The sequence below is a fragment of the Pelodiscus sinensis genome, chromosome 1 (genome assembly GCF_049634645.1).
Source record: "Pelodiscus sinensis isolate JC-2024 chromosome 1, ASM4963464v1, whole genome shotgun sequence".
NCBI lineage: Eukaryota > Metazoa > Chordata > Testudines > Trionychidae > Pelodiscus > Pelodiscus sinensis.
Window position 1 is genome coordinate 193,290,530 of NC_134711.1, and position 9,515 is coordinate 193,300,044.

Genomic DNA, 9,515 nt, shown 5'->3' on the forward strand with positions numbered 1-9,515 from the left:
CCGTCTAGGGCAGGAGAGCTGCCAGCCTGGCCACCCAGGACCAGGTGTGCATGAAAATCAAGGGGGTCCACTGAGACCCCCGACACTGAGCCCTGAGCTTACAATGGCCGTCCTGGGTCAGACCAAAGGTCCATCTAGCCCAGTAGCCTGTCTGCCAACAGCGGCCAACCCTAGGGACCCTGGAGGGGATGGACCGAAGACAATGACCAAGCCATTTGTCTCGTGCCATCCCTCTCCAGCCTTCCACAAACTTTGGGCAGGGATACCACTCCTACCCTCTGGCTAATAGGACTCCATGGACCCAACCTCCATCACTTGATCTCACTTCCCTTTAAACTCTGTTCTAGTTGTAGCCTTCACAGCCTCCTGCAGCAAGGAGTTCCACAGGTTAACTATTTGCTTTGTCAACAACAACAACTTTCTGTTACTACTTTGAAGCCTGCTACCCATTCCTTTCCTTTGGTGTCCTCTAGTCCTTCTTTATGGGAACTCATGAAGAACTTTTCTGAATGCACCCTCTCCACCCAACCCCTGCTTTTAGAGACCTCTATCCTGTCCCCCCTCCGTCTCCTCTTTTCTAAGCTGAACAGTCCCAGTCTCTGTAGCCTCTCTTCATCTGGGACCTGTTCCCAACCCCTGATCATGTTAATTGCCCTCCCCTCTCCCAGCCTTTCTCTTCCCCTCTCCCACCTCCTTTTCCCAGTCTCCCCCAGTTTTTTTCAATAAAGACAGAGTCACTGTTGGAAGAAACGTTATCTTTATTTTGTACATCAATAAGAAGGGGGGCTAGGGAAGGGCAAGTGGAAGGAGGTGAGGGAGGAATGGGGTACGAGCCCCCGATGGGGAGGACTGGGCTGGCTCTGCGGGCTTCTGGGGGTGGAAGCTCTCCTGCAGCCCCCCAATTACTCCCTCTCCCCAGATGGCAGCCTGCGGCAAGTGCAGCCGGGCTGATGGCCGAGTGGTGTGATGTGCCCAGTGTGGGCACTCAGGGCACTCCAAGCCAGAACTTCTTTGCAAGCGGGGCACCCCTTAGAACTGTGTGTCCGGGGTGGGGGTCGGGACCCTTTAAGCGCAGCCCTCGGCTAGCCTGAGACAGTATCTCCATGCTCTAAGTCCTCCTTTTATGCCCTGCCGGCACTGCTTCCGGCCATCATTAAGCCCTGTTCAGAGTCCACTCAATGTGGACTTACTAGTTCGAACTAGCAAAACGCTAGTTCGAACTAGTTTTTAGTTCTAGATGCGTTAGTTCGAACTAGCTTAGTTCGAATTAACTAATTCGAACTAAGTTAGTTCGAACTAGCGCTGTAGTGTAGACGTACCCTCATTGTCTGTTGGTGCGAATGGTCACCCAAAATTTGGAGCGCTACGAGTTTATTTCCACTGGGATATGAAATTTGTGATATGAGTCCAGGTATTTTCCAGGTATAATTTTTGTATTTACAACAAAAAATGTGCACAATATATTTCTCTGAACATAGTAGAAATAAACAACAGTAGGCAATTTTCATGTTCAGAAACTGTTTCTTCAAGAAACCCTACCCCTCTGTTTTCTCTCAGAGTCATGTTCACAAACCTTTCTTATGGCCTTTTCCCATCTCCAACACTTACAAGTGGTTTCCAACCACTGATATTATAGCCCTTGCATGCGCAAACAAGGAAATATTTCAGTTCACATAGTTTACCTCTGTCCTGCCATGCAGCATATTGCCTTTGAACCAAAGTGGTAGAATCCTGACCCAGACTGACCGGGCACTATAGACAAGGGGAAATGGTGTTGGGAAGTGGCTTTCAGAAGACTGCTCAGCATTACACTGGTTTTTTATAACTGTTAGTTACACTATTAAACATTACTGACTCCTGTGTTAAGACTGCAACATTTTCTTTATCATTGTGCTAACTCCCCAAGGTCATGTTCTAATACAACCTAATTTTCCAGGGCAGATAATTTTCATGGGGCAACAGAAGAGAAATAACCTTAGAAATTAACAGAAAAATCTGATTGTAGAACTACAAAAATTGGCACAAGGCCTCCTTGCAGGGTTGGTACCTGAAATTACTTTAAATTGAATTTATTAAGTTGTCTTTGTTTGGTTAATAGGATCCCTTTATAAACAAAGCAGGTCATTAGTAGCTAAACTAAGCAAGAGCTGGTCTTCTGTATGAATTGCTGTGAGTCATGTTTGTACTCACAGGGAATAGTATAATGTGTTAATTGAATCTCTCTCACTGATTTAATTTGCAATTGACAAGTAAATAGGCCTGGTTTAAAAAATTAACATAAAAAAGAAGTTGTCAGTAATACTTTCATGACAAATTTCTCTGATGTACATTTCCCCCCTCCCCCGTTTTTATCTCAGATCAACAAAAATTGCAAGTGCTTAGAATTTGCAGCGCTTTCTTTTCAATGACTGTTACCATGTTTCATTACATTAATTTGATGGCTCAGTGTTTTGGCACTTATTTACAGAGAGATTTTCTTCACATCTTTATATAAAGCACAGTGTTTCCAGGAAATTGGAGCACTTAATAGAACTACTAGTCATTTTCACAGCATATGGAGATCAACCCTGACCCAAGCCCCAATACCATAGGTGGTGAGTGAAGCTGCTGGTTGAAGAGGCAAGCTCCACAGCCCGTGGCCCCAACCATACTGCACCTCTGCTCTGCCCAGGCCCTGCCCCCTTCTCACAGTCTTTCTCTTCTCTTCCCTCCCCCTCTCTGCTTACCCTTTCCAGCCAAATCCCTAAACCCAAATGTAGCAAATGATATTTACAAAAACCAGTTTTCTAAAATGTCTTTCTGAAGAAAATGGAGCATGTTTTCCACGGCATGTGGGATTGTGAAGACTGGAAGGTACCTAATTAAAAGCATTAAATTTAGGAATAACAGTCAGGCACAGGTTTTTGATATATCCTGAAGTTGGTCAGAGATTTATTTGCAAAAACTTTGTAGAAAGGGCAAGCCAGCTATCCTGCTGAATACAGTAGTAAATATTATGGAATACATGATGCAGCCCTTCTCTGTTTTACTTTATCAGTATTTTAAGCTGATTTTTTATTTTAAATGTTCTCTTAAGCCTTCATATGGATGGGAGGAACCCAGGGGCAACTCCTGCTGCCACCCAGCGCCAGGCCCCTGTAATCTCTGCAAACCCCCTCTGCTAGTCCCCGCACTGGCTGCTGACTGTGCCCTTGCCTCTCCTGCCCACAGAGTTTGGGGAGACACACACTCTCGGTTGTGCACCCCACACATTGCCAATGGAGAAAAAGGACGGAGAGAAAGGATAGGAAGACTTGGGAAGCAAGTATTTGTATTATAATTAAAATTACATTGTGTATTTTAGATAAGGGTGCTCTTTTGAAGAATTTATTTTAAAAACTAAATGTCTGAAGAACAAAGCATTTAAGGCTAAAGCTGAATACAGTACTCAGATTGTGCATCTAAACACTGGAATAAGTTGCCTTGGGAGGTTGTGGAATCTTCATCTCTGAAGATATTTAAGAGCAGGCTAGATAGACATCTGTCAGGGATGGTCTACTCTAGACGGTACTGGGTCCTGCCGTGAAGGCAGGGGATGGACTCGATGACCTCTCGAGGTTCCTTCCAGTGTTCTGTGATTCTGATTCAATGAGCTATTCAAGGATTTTTTAGAGATGTGATTTTATAATTGTCAGCAACAAACTAATAAAATGTTTAAATGAGACTCTAACAGACTGCTGGGGGAGCCTGCAGGGTCTGAATAGGGATAAGAAGAGGGGGCAGATTGAGCACTAAGACCCAGTGAAGGCATTACATCACCTTGCCTCTTATACACATTGCCTCTGCTTACTACAGAGCATACAAGTAATGCAAAACTGATAAATAAGAAGCCTAATTTGAGAGCAACATGGCTACATCTGAGAGGTCAAATGCTCCCATCCACTGATATGAGTAGAAGGAAACTGAAACTTTTTTATTTCTATCCAGGGGCGTGGAAGTGGAGTACATGTTCTTGTAGTTCCCAAGGCCACCCCTTCCTTCCTGGGGTTTGGGCTTCATTGCTCAAATGGGTAATGCCAACAGTAGGAAAGGGTTGGTGGTGTGGGCTTGCCGTACAATGACATCATTCCTCCACTCCAGTTGCTCGGGACAAAACAGCACAAGTTCTTGTTGACCAAGGCAGCATTAACATGTGCTACTTTCCACTCCATACTGCAAAGCCAATTGTGAGGGGGAATTCCAGTGGGTGGGGATGACATGGGGGACCTCTGGATGCAGAGTTTATTAGAAGCCCAACAGACAAGGAACCTCAAGAAGCAGGAATCAACGAAGAGGAACAGAGCCTCTGTGCAGAGGACCTTGGTTTCTGGTGGCAACTTGGAAATTTGCAGTCTTTGTGGGCTGAGCTACCGCCATTTCAAACCTTCCCCATGCCCTGCAATAGAAGAATTATGAGGAAATGTTGTATGTATCAGCTCATGGAGTTTCCAGTAATCTGCCTGAATTATTCCTATGCATTGTGTCTCATCTGATTTTTATTTCCAAAAGGTTATTTTATTTCAGTGGGATATGGAGTCTAATAAAACCTCCTTTGTTCAAGTTTGCTGTGGGAGCCAGCAGGGTCAGAATAGGGATAGGAAGAGGGGACAGGCTGAGCTCTAAGACTCAGAGAAGGCATTACATCACCTTGCCTCTTATTCCTGTTGCCCATGCCCAGTACAAAACATATAAGTAATGCACAACTCATTTGTGTCTATAATGTCCCCTTGGACATTCACCATAGAGGCCCTGATTCTCCACTCTAGTTGAACTACACATGGATACAAGGGAGGTATGGCGACAAGGAGCCAATTGCTGCTCCTTAATCCTTAGCTTCCCAACTCCATTGGAAATTAGAGCAGGCCCCCTCCTACTCTAACATTTGCTGCTGGTATCAGAACTCATAACAGTGAGGGACCAGGCTTAATGGAGCTTTGCTCCACTGCACCTTCTCCTGTCTATGCTCTGCCTATGACTCACCCATAGAACATTCCTGACACACCGCTGCCTCATCTTGCAATAGACTGGAGTATGGGAGAGAGACAGCTGGCATAGGAAGTGGCAGAGAGATCTCTGCTATCTAGAAAAAATTCCCCTATGCAAGGGCAATTCTCCATTGGCTATCATTAGCTATTTAACATGGCCTTTTGGTTTATTGTTGCAAGGTTATACAGCAGTGTTGGATTAGCTGTAATACTTTTTTTTTTTTAAATAGCATAGTAAATCATTGGCTTGAGAAAAACACACATAAAAAGAATGACATAGGCTTTATAAGTAGATACTGTTGTGGGCAAAGGATGTTGTTCTCTGTTTGCAAGTTATAATTGCTATAAAGCTGAATTGTTATCGGCTTAAGTTCTGTAAGTTCCCCTTACGGTTCCCCCTTCCTGAATGAATGCATAGTATGTGTGGGAAACGAACATGCAATGGGTGATGAACTTTTATCACCTGAACTTGAGTGCACACTGCCCCCAGCATAGAGTGCAAATGGCCCAGCAAGGACAGTGAAGAAGGCCAATGTACCCAGAAGCTGCACATGGCCTGTACATCATCGATCCATGAAAGAGAGAGAACCCGAAAGGGGGATCACGAAGCAGGACCTCCTGAGGGTGTCCTTTGCTCGGATAGCCTGGCCAACAAACCAGTTCTGGAGTCATCACGGGAAGAGATCAACAGTATGAACTCAGCATGAACTCCTTCTTGTGCCTGGCGCTCAGTCTGTATTTCGTCAGCCTGCAAGTGAGATTGCAGATAGTGAGAGTGAGTTTCCCCTTTCCCCTCTCTCCAGAGTAGGTTAAAGCAATTAAAACCATTTGCGCTTGTTACCTCATGGTCCCAATCCTTGTTAGTCCAAGGTTAGTTGCAAGGAAAGTCGCATCTCCCAGGGTTCCTTATTTACTTCCCTGCTTGCAACTGATATAAAGGGATAAATTTGCACAGTAGGTCAAATTAGGGGCCTTCAAACATGGACAACATCTCTTTACATTTCCATAAAATAATGTATAATAACAAATCTGCTATAATTTCTCCTTTCTCTTTAGGTTCTATATGCCATTATGGATGGAGCTCCCATGACTTCCATGGAATTGATCTGGGGTGACTTTTCTCTGTGTATGTAACCAAAGTTCTGTTGTATATTATTATTTCAAAAATTCCTTTAATTAGAAACAGCCATAATTTATTTCATAATAGTAATGAATAGCCGCTGTACTGTGTTTCTGTTCATGTAGACATAACATTAATCTCTGGAATTAATTGTGATTGCACACTTCATTGTTTTCCTTTGAATAGCAGACTTTCAAAATGAAAGTTCATCAATGCATGAAGTAATAATAACAATATTTTACTACAACCAGCTGATATTTTTATTTTTACTCATCTGTATGCACTGTATTATTATAAATTATACAAAATAGACAAATGTAATGGTTAACTGTAATAGTTTACTGATGTACCTAACAAGTATTACACATATCTACATTTCCTAATGTATTACTAGAACCAAGCATGCACAGAGCAAATCAGCACTCCCCTAGCATTCTTTTAAGGATGGCAGCTTCACTATTTGTGTAAAAGAAGAGCCAGAAGTAGAAGACACATCCTGATGGCCTTCTTCCTATCATAGGTGCATAGATACAAAACTAAAATAAATCTCTCCCGTAGGAAGCAGACTAGTACAAAGTACATGCTTTCATCGTGTACAGTGAGGAAGGGCTAGATTGTGGTATACCTCAGGCACTCTAGGAATGCATTCCCAATAAAGCATTTATTTACAGCCATCATCATTTGTTAGTAGGCATTCATGTAAATAGCTCATCGGGCCTGGTCTACATAGGGAGATTAGGTCGAATTTAGCCTCATTCAGTCGATTTTCTAAACAATGAGTCCACACCACTAAGCCTGTTCCCTGTTCCACACTACTAAGCCCGACTTAAAGGGCCATTAAAGCTGATTTCTGTACTCCTGCTTTTATATGAGGAGTAGCCACTAAATTTGATCTTGACCAATTGACTTTCGGGTAGTGCAGACACAGCACCGTGAAAATTGATGTTCTTGGCTTCTGGGAAAGTTACACTATCCCAGAAAATGGGGGGAGGAAGGGGGGCGGAACACATGGGTGCCACATAAGCCCCTACCCTACTGTCACAACTGGACCCCCTCCCACTTCCCATTTGCTTACTTCTGCCTGCAGCAAGGGAAAGTTGCACTCTCCTGGCAAACGGGGAGTGCTGAACACGCAGGTGCTGTGTGAGCCGCTGCCATGCCCAGGCCCTCTAATCCTTTCTCCCCGAAGGTTCATGCCCTGGCTTGTTCCTTGCCCTGCCTGCCAGAAAACCAAGTCCAGCTGCTCCATCAAGAACCCTGAGGTGTACCTGCTGCAAAGTAACCACCTGAAAGATAACTGTGGCCTTGTTCATAACATGTCCTTATGGTCTTTAGACCAGTGTTTCTTAAACTTTTTGAGACCACGGAACACCAAACAATAATGTTTTTTTATGCGGAACACCTATGGAAATTTTCTTCAAAAAAGAAAAATTGTTGTCAGACAAAAAAAGACAAAAGCAAAGAAGTAATAATAACAAGGAAGAGGTCGCGGCACACCTGCGAGTTGTTCACGGATTAGCAGTGTTTCATGGAACATAGTTTAAGAAACACTGCTTTAGACAGACCTTCATTTTGTTCTAACAGATTAGGCTTTACATTCTACAGTGGAGCTCCTGTAAAGCATGCTCTTCTCTTTTTGTTACCATGGGAACAGCAATGAGCCTGGTGTGCATTCCCCCTACCCGCTGTCTGCCTCACACAAATCCACAGGTGAAAATGGACAAGGGAAGAGATGTCCCAGGAGCAAATGCAATCTGCCAACTTGGACAGGGAGAGAAGCACCAGGAGAGAGTGTTGTCATCCGGTACTCCTTCCTGGACAGGCACCGCCTCCACCCCTTGCAAACCAACATTCCCTCTTTACCAAGTTCCATAGGCCTCCTCTCCCAGGGGCTCTAGAAGGCGGGAGTGGGCGGGGGAGAGAGGAGTCAAGGACAGACTCACACTCAACTCCCAGGGATGTGTCGAGAAGCAAAACACTCTCCTCACAATTGTTAGCACACACTCCCCCCAAAGCTCTCGCCCTGGGCTCCTTTTCTGTCACTGTTCTGTGTTCCCTTATTAAAAACGCATGATTTGTGAACCACAGTCTCTTTCTTGCTTGTGTTGGGGGGGGGGGGGAGTTACAGATGAGAACATTGAATGCAGAGGTACCTCACTGAGAGCAACATGCATGACTGTCAAAACTGGGTATCATAAAACTATCTCTCAAGCTCTAACTAGCACTGTCCCTCACTGTGCTCTCCTTATTTCCCTGATGTCTGGTTGATCAAAATCCCTGGCTAGGTGCTATGCCTTGGCATTCCACCCAGACAAATATATTCCCCCCTTCCGCTCACAAATATTATGGAGCACACAGCAGGCTGCCACCACAATGGGAATGTTGCTCTCGCTTACATCTACTCTAGTTGGCAGACTGCGGAGCCTTCCTTCTAAATACCCAAAAGCACATTATACGACCATTCTTCACTTGCTCAGCCTGTAGTTTAACTGCTCCTTGTTGTGGTTCAGGCTGCCTGTATGGGGCTTCATGAGCCACCAGAGCAAGGAGCAGTATAGGTCTCCAACGATCGCTATTGGCATTTCAACATCTTTGATTGTAATTTTTCGGGTCTGGGAAAAAGTTACAACTTGCAGTTCCTAAAGATGCACACATCAAGCACCTTTCCCAGCCATCCCACACGGATGTCAGTGAAACAGCCTTTGTGATCCACCAGCCCCTGGAACCATCGAGAAGTACTGCAAGCACTTTGGTTCCCCTTCGCAAAGTGGCCAGGTGCAAAAATGGAGATGTGCATTCCATCTATTGCCCCGCCACAGTTAGGGAACACCCCTAATGTAGAATTCCCCTTTCCAAATTAATTACCAATGGACCAGTAGCTGTCTAGCATTGCAAGCTTCCACAGGGCTATTGCCAATTGCTTCTCCATTGTCAGATCCAGTCTCATTCTGATATTCTCATGTGGGGGAAGTAATTAGCAAACTTCCATGAAAGTGGCCTTATGCATGCAAAAGTTTTATAGCCACTGCTGATCATCTCAAACCTGCATTACAATGTGGTCCCACCAGTCTGTGCTTATCTCACGGCACCAGAACCTGCATTCCACTATATCCAGAAGATCGAATGCTGGCAGCATTTGCAATTTGCTCAGCTCAAGTGCTTCGACAAACAGTATGTTCATGGCCTTCTGAGAGTCTTCCTCATTCTGGCAGACCCTGGGTACACTCTGGACATGTTCCAGCATTAGGTGCACCAGGTTAATGTCAGCATCGTAAAGCTTTTATGCTGAACAAGATCCAAAATCTGTATCAAAGGCAGCAAGGGGGGACAGAAGCTGGAACCGGTGTTGGGGTGAGCTGGCTTAAAAGCCAGTTCCCCCCAGCACTGACTCT

The 9,515-nt window shown here is 44.7% G+C and overlaps 1 protein-coding gene across 5 annotated transcripts in view; it reads left to right on the top strand.

Moving 5' to 3' along the window:
- Positions 1–8,165, top strand: part of FUNDC1 (FUN14 domain containing 1) — a 42,071-nt gene extending 33,906 nt beyond the window's left edge. For 2 of the 5 annotated variants that reach the window (XR_012898273.1, XM_075912798.1), the window contains one exon: positions 6,060–6,370. The gene's annotated coding sequence lies outside the window, so the exon portion shown is untranslated. Of the gene's footprint in view, positions 1–3,076; positions 3,301–6,059; positions 6,371–7,777 lie in introns of those variants that run through there. The other 3 variants (XR_012898271.1, XR_012898270.1, XR_012898272.1) reach the window with 3 other exon arrangements.
- The last annotated feature ends 1,350 nt before the right edge of the window (positions 8,166–9,515 follow it).